The sequence below is a fragment of the Plectropomus leopardus genome, chromosome 18 (genome assembly GCF_026936395.1).
Source record: "Plectropomus leopardus strain MGB_pleo_1.0 chromosome 18, ASM2693639v1, whole genome shotgun sequence".
Classification (NCBI taxonomy): Eukaryota; Metazoa; Chordata; class Actinopteri; order Perciformes; family Serranidae; genus Plectropomus; species Plectropomus leopardus.
In genome coordinates this window covers 32,862,501-32,870,000 of record NC_142193.1, presented here as the reverse complement: position 1 = coordinate 32,870,000, position 7,500 = coordinate 32,862,501, and the positions used below count along the sequence as shown (strand labels likewise).

Here is a 7,500-nt window from a genome sequence, read left to right as displayed (position 1 = left end):
CAGCACAAAAACACTGATGTCTGTCCAAGTGTTTAAGGGTTAAACCCAGCTGTTTATGGATAAAGAATTTCCCTGTGAAAATAAAAAAAAGTTGACAACACTGTTTAATTATTTGTTTGAGTTTTTAACATCCGCATTGAAAAAAAGTACTTGGTTAGGGACCGTTCTTAATTTCTCAGAGGAGGGGGTGGCTGGAGTGTGACTTTTTTGTGGTGATATTGACACTTGATTTATTTCAAACATGTAAAAATGAAAATAGAGAAATAATTATACAAACAAGCAGACAGACAAAAACAAGTATTATTTATAGACAGTGAAAAACATGAAACACAAGAAAGGAAGGAGTAGAAGTACACATTCATGAAATCTCACCCCTTCTCCATAATTCATTGAATTTTAATGAAGCAGCTTCAAATAATTTTCTTGGAGGGACGGCCGGGTGACGGATTTCAAATACTAGAAAAACAGATGAAAAACACAACAGCTTAAAGATTTTTACTAAAAAACAGCTACGTCCAGCTACGGCTAGGACAAAAACGTCCTTAACCCTTTGACACCTGACCAAATTGGCTCATTTTCTTTCAAAAACATGGGTGAGAAGGCAGCAGGCAAGACCTGGCCAAAAAATGCAAGGAATTATTTAAGAGTTACAAGAAAAATTACCTGGGGAAAAAATAGAATATTAAAAATTAAATTTTGATTCATTTAATAATTTCTGTTATTACAGTTTCTGGCCGTGGTAAATTGTGTAATTGTGGCGATTTTAAATAAAATACATCCATTTCTCATTTTCTCCCCCTCCCCTAAAGCAAAACAAAAAAACATGAGTCCCTCCCCAGTGCTTAAAAAAATGACCTGGTCTGCCATCCCCTTTTTGCACCACCCCCTCCCCTCTCATAAATAGCAAACAGTCCCTTACAAGTAGAAGTCCTGCATCCAACATGCTACGGACTGTCGTTTTTATCAGAGGGGAAGAGGCACTGTCCAATCAGGACTCGTGTTTTTCATTTCGGCTCAGAGGAGAGGCATTCGACTTTAAATGGCTGTATTTTGAATTTATTTGTCTTCCAAACCTTCCAACATTAGACACAGACAGAAACCATAAAACCAGAAAAAGTCGTTTGATTTCAAATTTCTGATGGCCCTTAAACACATCACGTGCAACAAACGTTTCAGTAAGAAAAATGTATAACCAAGGTTAACATGAAAAAAGTGATATTTTATCAGAATTATTTGTGTCAAATAAATGTAGTACGGAAAAAAGTGCTATAGTTCCCTCGGAAATGTACTGGTGCAGAGGTATAAAGTAGCACTAAATGGAAATACTCGAGTACAAGTACGCCAAAACTGTACTCCCCACACTCGCGGGGGAGTGTGGGGAAGGGTTAATTTGGTCATCGTGCTAAATTCTGCCAGAATAGTACTGAAGATGCAGCTCCCCTGTGGCATATATGCAAGTCAAATTAGCAGCTTTAATTACATTCTCAAACAGGATCTGACAAGCGACCAATCAGAAGCACTTTAAGCACATTTGGGGTTAAAGAAAAAACACGATCTGAAGGGCGACTTCACCGGGATTTAAAAAGAGGGGAAACGTCTCAGTGGCCGAATAGTTCATGTGATGATGAGGGACATTTAGCCTGAGAGAAGTGACAGAGGAGACACTGGAGGACAACCGAAACAAAAATCTGGGACATTATTTCCCCTTTAGGGATTGTTTATCTCATTTTAGTCTCTTTTCTTCTTCCTGTTGCGATAACTGTGTGTGTGTTGATGCATGTGTCCTAAATGTAGTCCAGATTGTGTATTTGAGTGTAATCAGTGAATTTGCAGCTCAGCTCCTACAATAAGTCTAAAATACACTGTGGAAACTAAATAGTTACATTCAGACTGTTCAGGTCCAAAAATGCTCCATTGAAACCCATTCAAACTGACATTTTTGATCCCACAGCCATCAGAGCAGAAAAACAGGACTTGTATTATTTCTGGGTGTCATTCTGGGCTTTTGACTCTGAATTTGTCATTTTGACTATTTTCCACCTGATGAGGTCATTTTGACCATATTTGGCATATGGAGGAAATACATGCTATTTCCACTAGGTGACCTGTCACAGTCAATGTAGCTGCTGATCACTGACATATCCCAGACTGTCAGCAGCTACACTCACACACTGACATATCCCAGACTGTCAGCAGCTACACTCACACACTGACATATCCCAGACTGTCAGCAGCTACACTCACACACTGACATATCCCAGACTGTCAGCAGCTACACTCACACACTGACATATCCCAGACTGTCAGCAGCTACACTCACACACTGACATATCCCAGACTGTCAGCAGCTACACTCACACACTGACATATCCCAGACTGTCAGCAGCTACACTCACACACTGACATATCCCAGACTGTCAGCAGCTACACTCACACACTGACATATCCCAGACTGTCAGCAGCTACACTCACACACTGACATATCCCAGACTGAGATGATGATAAAGAAAAAATCTACTTTGCCTGTAGTGTATTGAAAATAATTCATTTCTTGTGGGTTTTTTTTCATCTAAAAACATCATGGCTTTATGACAGAAACCTGGCATTTAAAGGTTTAATTAAAGAATATCTGATATTTACGATAAGATGAGTTGATCGTTGGTAAAAAAAAAAAAAAAATGAACATAATAAAAGCATTACAGTAAAATGATTTTATGAACTTCTTATGGACTTAATTTATAAAGCACTTTTCCAAACACCGTTAAAAAGTGATCCACAATAAAACTAAACCTTTAAAACACAAGGAGAATGAAAGAAACTAAAATGACATAAAAGATTACCAAGACAAATACAAAAAAACTAAAACTAAAATCAAGATAATAAACAAAAATCTAATCTAGTATTTGCCTCTACCCGCTGTCATTATATCCATCGCTGTTTTATTCTGTAAATCTTTTGAGAAAGCACCAATGGTTAACCCTACAATATTACCGCAGTATGGAAAGTATTTAAGGAAATGTTGTGTTATTTCATTTTTTTCCATATCGCCCAGCCCTAATGTTAAATCTTGATCTGTACAGTAATGTAGTGGACATTACATTACATTATGTCTCTCAGAAACGCAGTGAAGTAGCATAAACAGTCACTTAAAGTAGAAATACCTCACATTTGGACATGTGTAACTGTGTAAATGTACATTCCACAACTGCTTAGTGTTGTAGTGAGCAAAGTGTGAAAATACACGCCAGTATTTCCAATCATCGAATCTGTCACCACGCCGGCGGGAAGTGTTGATATGGGTGTAGAGCTGTGTGTTATGACAGTGGTGACTCTGTACAGATGAGTCAGAGCTGCTGACAGTGTGTCCATGATGACAAAGGTCAGCGTGTGAGCGCTGCTCCTCCTCCTCATCCTCATCATCATTATCATCATCATCATCATCCTCATCATGGTTTATGGCGCCTCTTCCCTGAGCCACCTCTGGTCTCATGGTGTCAGTCTGTTTTGAATCCCAGGTGCTCGGCGCTCCGTGAGCCCTGCTTCCTGTCACGGCTGCCTGTCGGCGCTCAGCGGCCTCAGCAGGAGCTCTGACTGTTTGGAGCTTTTTGTCGATGATGTACGTGTATTATTTCTGTAGAGTGGAGACATTGGGCCTCATGTGGCAGCATTCTCCTATATTTTCTCTTAATTTTCTGTTCAAAGAAATAATAAAGTCAACTCTAGATGCACCAAACATTCTTAACCCTTTAGGGCCCACATTAATATTACACACACTGGTATCGCTCCGTGCACAAAATATACTTTTTCAAAATCAAGCTTTAAAAAATATTACACGTTAATATTATTTTTTGCTTTCATTAAGTATATTTTTTTTTTACCCAATATCAGTCCCACTCATAAATATCAAATTTCATAAATTTTCTGAATTTTAACCCTTTATATGCCAGATTTTTGTCATAATGCCACTATGTTCTTACATGACAAAAAACACAATTAATTATTTTGGAACTACTACATGCAAAGTAGATTTTCTGGGATATGCCAGTGATTTGCAGCAACATTGATTGTGACAGAGCACCTGGTGGAAATAGTATGTATTTTCTTCATGTGGCAAATATGGTCAAAATGACCTCATCTGGTGGAAAACCGCTGCGTCACGTTCATATAATCAAACAGTGCTGAGCAATATTTTCAGCGCTTTATCTTGCTGTCAGACAGCTCTTGCTGACGGGATTTGAAGCTGTTATATCAAAAACATCAAACTGAGAAAAACAGTAATTTTACTCCTCAGAGCGGCGGAGCTGCTGCTCTGCTGCTGCTTTGCTGCCGCTCTGCTGCTGCTCTGCTGCTGCTCTATTGCTGCTGTACTGCTGCTCTGCTGCTGTGCTGCTGCTCTGCTACTGCTCTATTGCTGCTGTACTGCTGCTCTGCTGCTTTGCTGCTGCTCTGCTACTGCTCTATTGCTGCTGTACTGCTGCTCTGCTGCTGCTCTGCTGCTGTGCTGCTGCTTTGCTGCTGCTCTGCTACTGCTCTATTGCTGCTGTGCTGCTGCTCTATTGCTGCTGTACTGCTGCTGTGCAGCTGCTCTGCTGCTGCCTCCATCAGCTGCTGTGGAAGATAAAGAGGAGACAATACTCAAATATAGTCAACAGTTATACTGATATTGATTTATTTAGGTGGCTAAAATAGGTTTTTCTGCGTCCCCGTCCACAGCAGGACGTCGCTTTGCTTCTATGTTGCTGTTGTGGGACTGTTCTTTATTTACCAGAGGAGGGGATGTCTGGGGAGTGACTTTTTTTATTAAGATTAACATAAAATACAACCTTTTCAAGTTGAATGTCTCTCACCTAAGCAGAAATTCTAATTCTAATTCCTCACTTCTAATCTCAGTATCTGGGTGCGTTCGACCGACTTTGAGGATTTCAGTGGGACTAACATGTTAACACGTATTTTACAAGTCCACTTTTAGCCGGACTAACACACTAATTCAACTTTTCCTGAAATCATGTAAGCGTACTGATTGACTTTGAGACGAGGGAACCAGAGCTGCTGACATGCTTACGATTTGGTTTTTCAGACTCATTGCTTGGGTCCTCTATAAGGGTTCGCAAACATCCAGCACACGAAGAAGAACGACTTCTGCAGCAGTGACATCGACGTACTGTTAAATAAGCAGAGTAAATCTGTGATTCACTCTGCTTATTTAACGGCAAAATAAAAAACCCAGCAGTGGCCAAACATTTGTGATGCTGTAAAGAAACAAAGAACAAAAATGAGAGAGGATTTATTGGTCCATGAGGCCCAGGGTGAGGCGGGGAAATAAGAAGCTTATTAGGGCTTGGCGGGGGGTGCAGGGATGGTTCGTTCCAGCAGGCTGACATCAGAGATGCAGCACAAAGACTGACAGGTACATCAGCTTCATCTAATGGCCTTTTAAGGAGTGACCGCGCTCTGACTTGAACTTGAGAAAGTGTCCTTACTCTAAACAGTTTACATCCGAGTCAAGAGTGACAAAACACGGTCCTGACAGAAGGCAGGTGCAGCAGCCGCATGCTGAATGAAAGCCGTGCCAGCGGCGGCTCACACGGTGGAGACGTGTGACGCTGCGTGAGGGAGACGTGATGCCAGCGGAACTATTTCTTTGTTTGTGTGTGGAGGGATTTCCACTCATCAGTTACAAACAGCTGCTAATGTTCTGCTCTCTGTTGCTGGAAATATGTAATAATTCAAATGGCCTGTGGACCAATACTGAAAGTGAGATTATGTAACTTTTGAACGCTGACTTGATGCAGAAAGGCACCGTGACTCAGCCGGGCGCTCGCTGCTGCTCTGCTGCTGCAGCCTTACTTGGTCTGGTATGACCAGTAGCTTATGGTGGCTAATGTTAGCTTATCTTGGCTACCTTTCAAAGGCACCGCTGTGTAACTGACATTTTACAACGTCACTGCTCACCGACTTTATAAGAATAACTTTATTATGACGTTTCTCTACTTCTACTTCTGTGAAACATCGTTTTAGCCAACATTTCACAGTCTTGTGTTAATCCGGGTGTCCTTTAAGGTGTTTCAGTGAGTCCAAAATCACTGCCTATCGCTGCCTCACTTCAAGAAATATGATATGTAATAAGACTCTGGAGCTGTTTAATACCTTAATTTAAATTCACTACAAACTGATTGAAAGAGTAATTAAACAAGATTAAAGGGACAGTGTGTGAGATTTAGTGACATCTAGTGGTGAGGATTGCAGATTGCAACCAGCTGCAGGTTAGAGTTACCTCAGCGTCTATTGTTCACGAGGTTTGTGCCCGTAGTCGAATTACCCGTGGAGGTCTCTTCCTCTCCAGAACAAACGAACTCGGTGATCTAAACCGGTAAAGACACTAAATAAAGCTGTTTCATGTTCCACACCAGCATTTCTTGGATGCTTGTTGGCTTTTCGGAGATGGGCCGATAATCCAACACCTGGTGATGTGTGCCGACCGTTTTGGCGGATAACAAAGATCCAAACATTTAGGTGGTTTTTACCTGGAGTGGATTTATCCACAGAGACTTGTCCCTCTCCACAACAAAAAGACCCAAGGATTTAAGCCAGGAAAAAAACTTCATAAAGCATTTTTGTGTTTAAAAAAAGCAGTGTTTTTTTCGATGCTGTTGGTCACATAGAGGTTTCTGACCAAGCGGCCGATGCAGAAATGTAAATGTGCCAGTTTTTGTTTTGTCCATTGTGGGTTACTGTAGACACAAAGTGGTCCATCGTGGTTTTCTACATAAACAAGGACCTGTTCCCGATGTAGATATAAATGGTTCAACGATTCTTATTTCAGGTGCTGAAACACAAAAGAAAATGAACTTATCACATTATATTTCATTTCTGCCCATATGTCCCCCTGAATCCTACACACTGGATCGTAGTATTTCGGCTCGGTGCCAGCTTACAGTAGACTACACAAATACGAAAGCACTGAGCTCAAGTGCACTTTTGAGGTACTTCTGGTGTACTTTAGCGCTTACATTTTAGGCTATTTTATACTTCTACACGCATCCATTACATTGTTCTTTTTGCACTACATTTAGCACATGTGACAGATCTTATTTATTCTAAAAACATATGGTGAGCTTAAAAACAATGTATCAGATTAAAAATGTTGTTTCCAGCCTTGTTCCCTTCTGAGCCCTTTAACAACATTTTGACGATTTGTCGGTTGCGATTCGCGTTTTTGGAGACGAGAAGAGCAACACAGTGTTAAACGGAGCCGGACTGGAAGCAGACCTGTCGATCCCGGCCGCTCTTTATCAGACGCCCAAATACAACTGGGCTCGCTGTAAAAGGGCAGATTCTGGAAAACCCAGAGGGAGAGAGGGAAAGAGAGTAACCTGAGCCGGGCCAATCGCAGCACACAGTCGGAGGCAGAGGGCGGAGAGTCTGGGAAAGCTGTTTCTCCCAAGTTTGGTGCGATGGCCTGGAAGCTGCGCGATCCCTGCAGCTCTGAAATACGTGTTT

The 7,500-nt window shown here is 41.3% G+C and overlaps 1 protein-coding gene across 1 annotated transcript in view; it reads left to right on the top strand.

Annotated features, from left to right (window-relative positions):
- cnn1b (calponin 1, basic, smooth muscle, b) overlaps positions 1–7,500 on the top strand; it is a 19,667-nt gene that overhangs the window by 1,137 nt on the left and 11,030 nt on the right. The window lies entirely within an intron of this gene.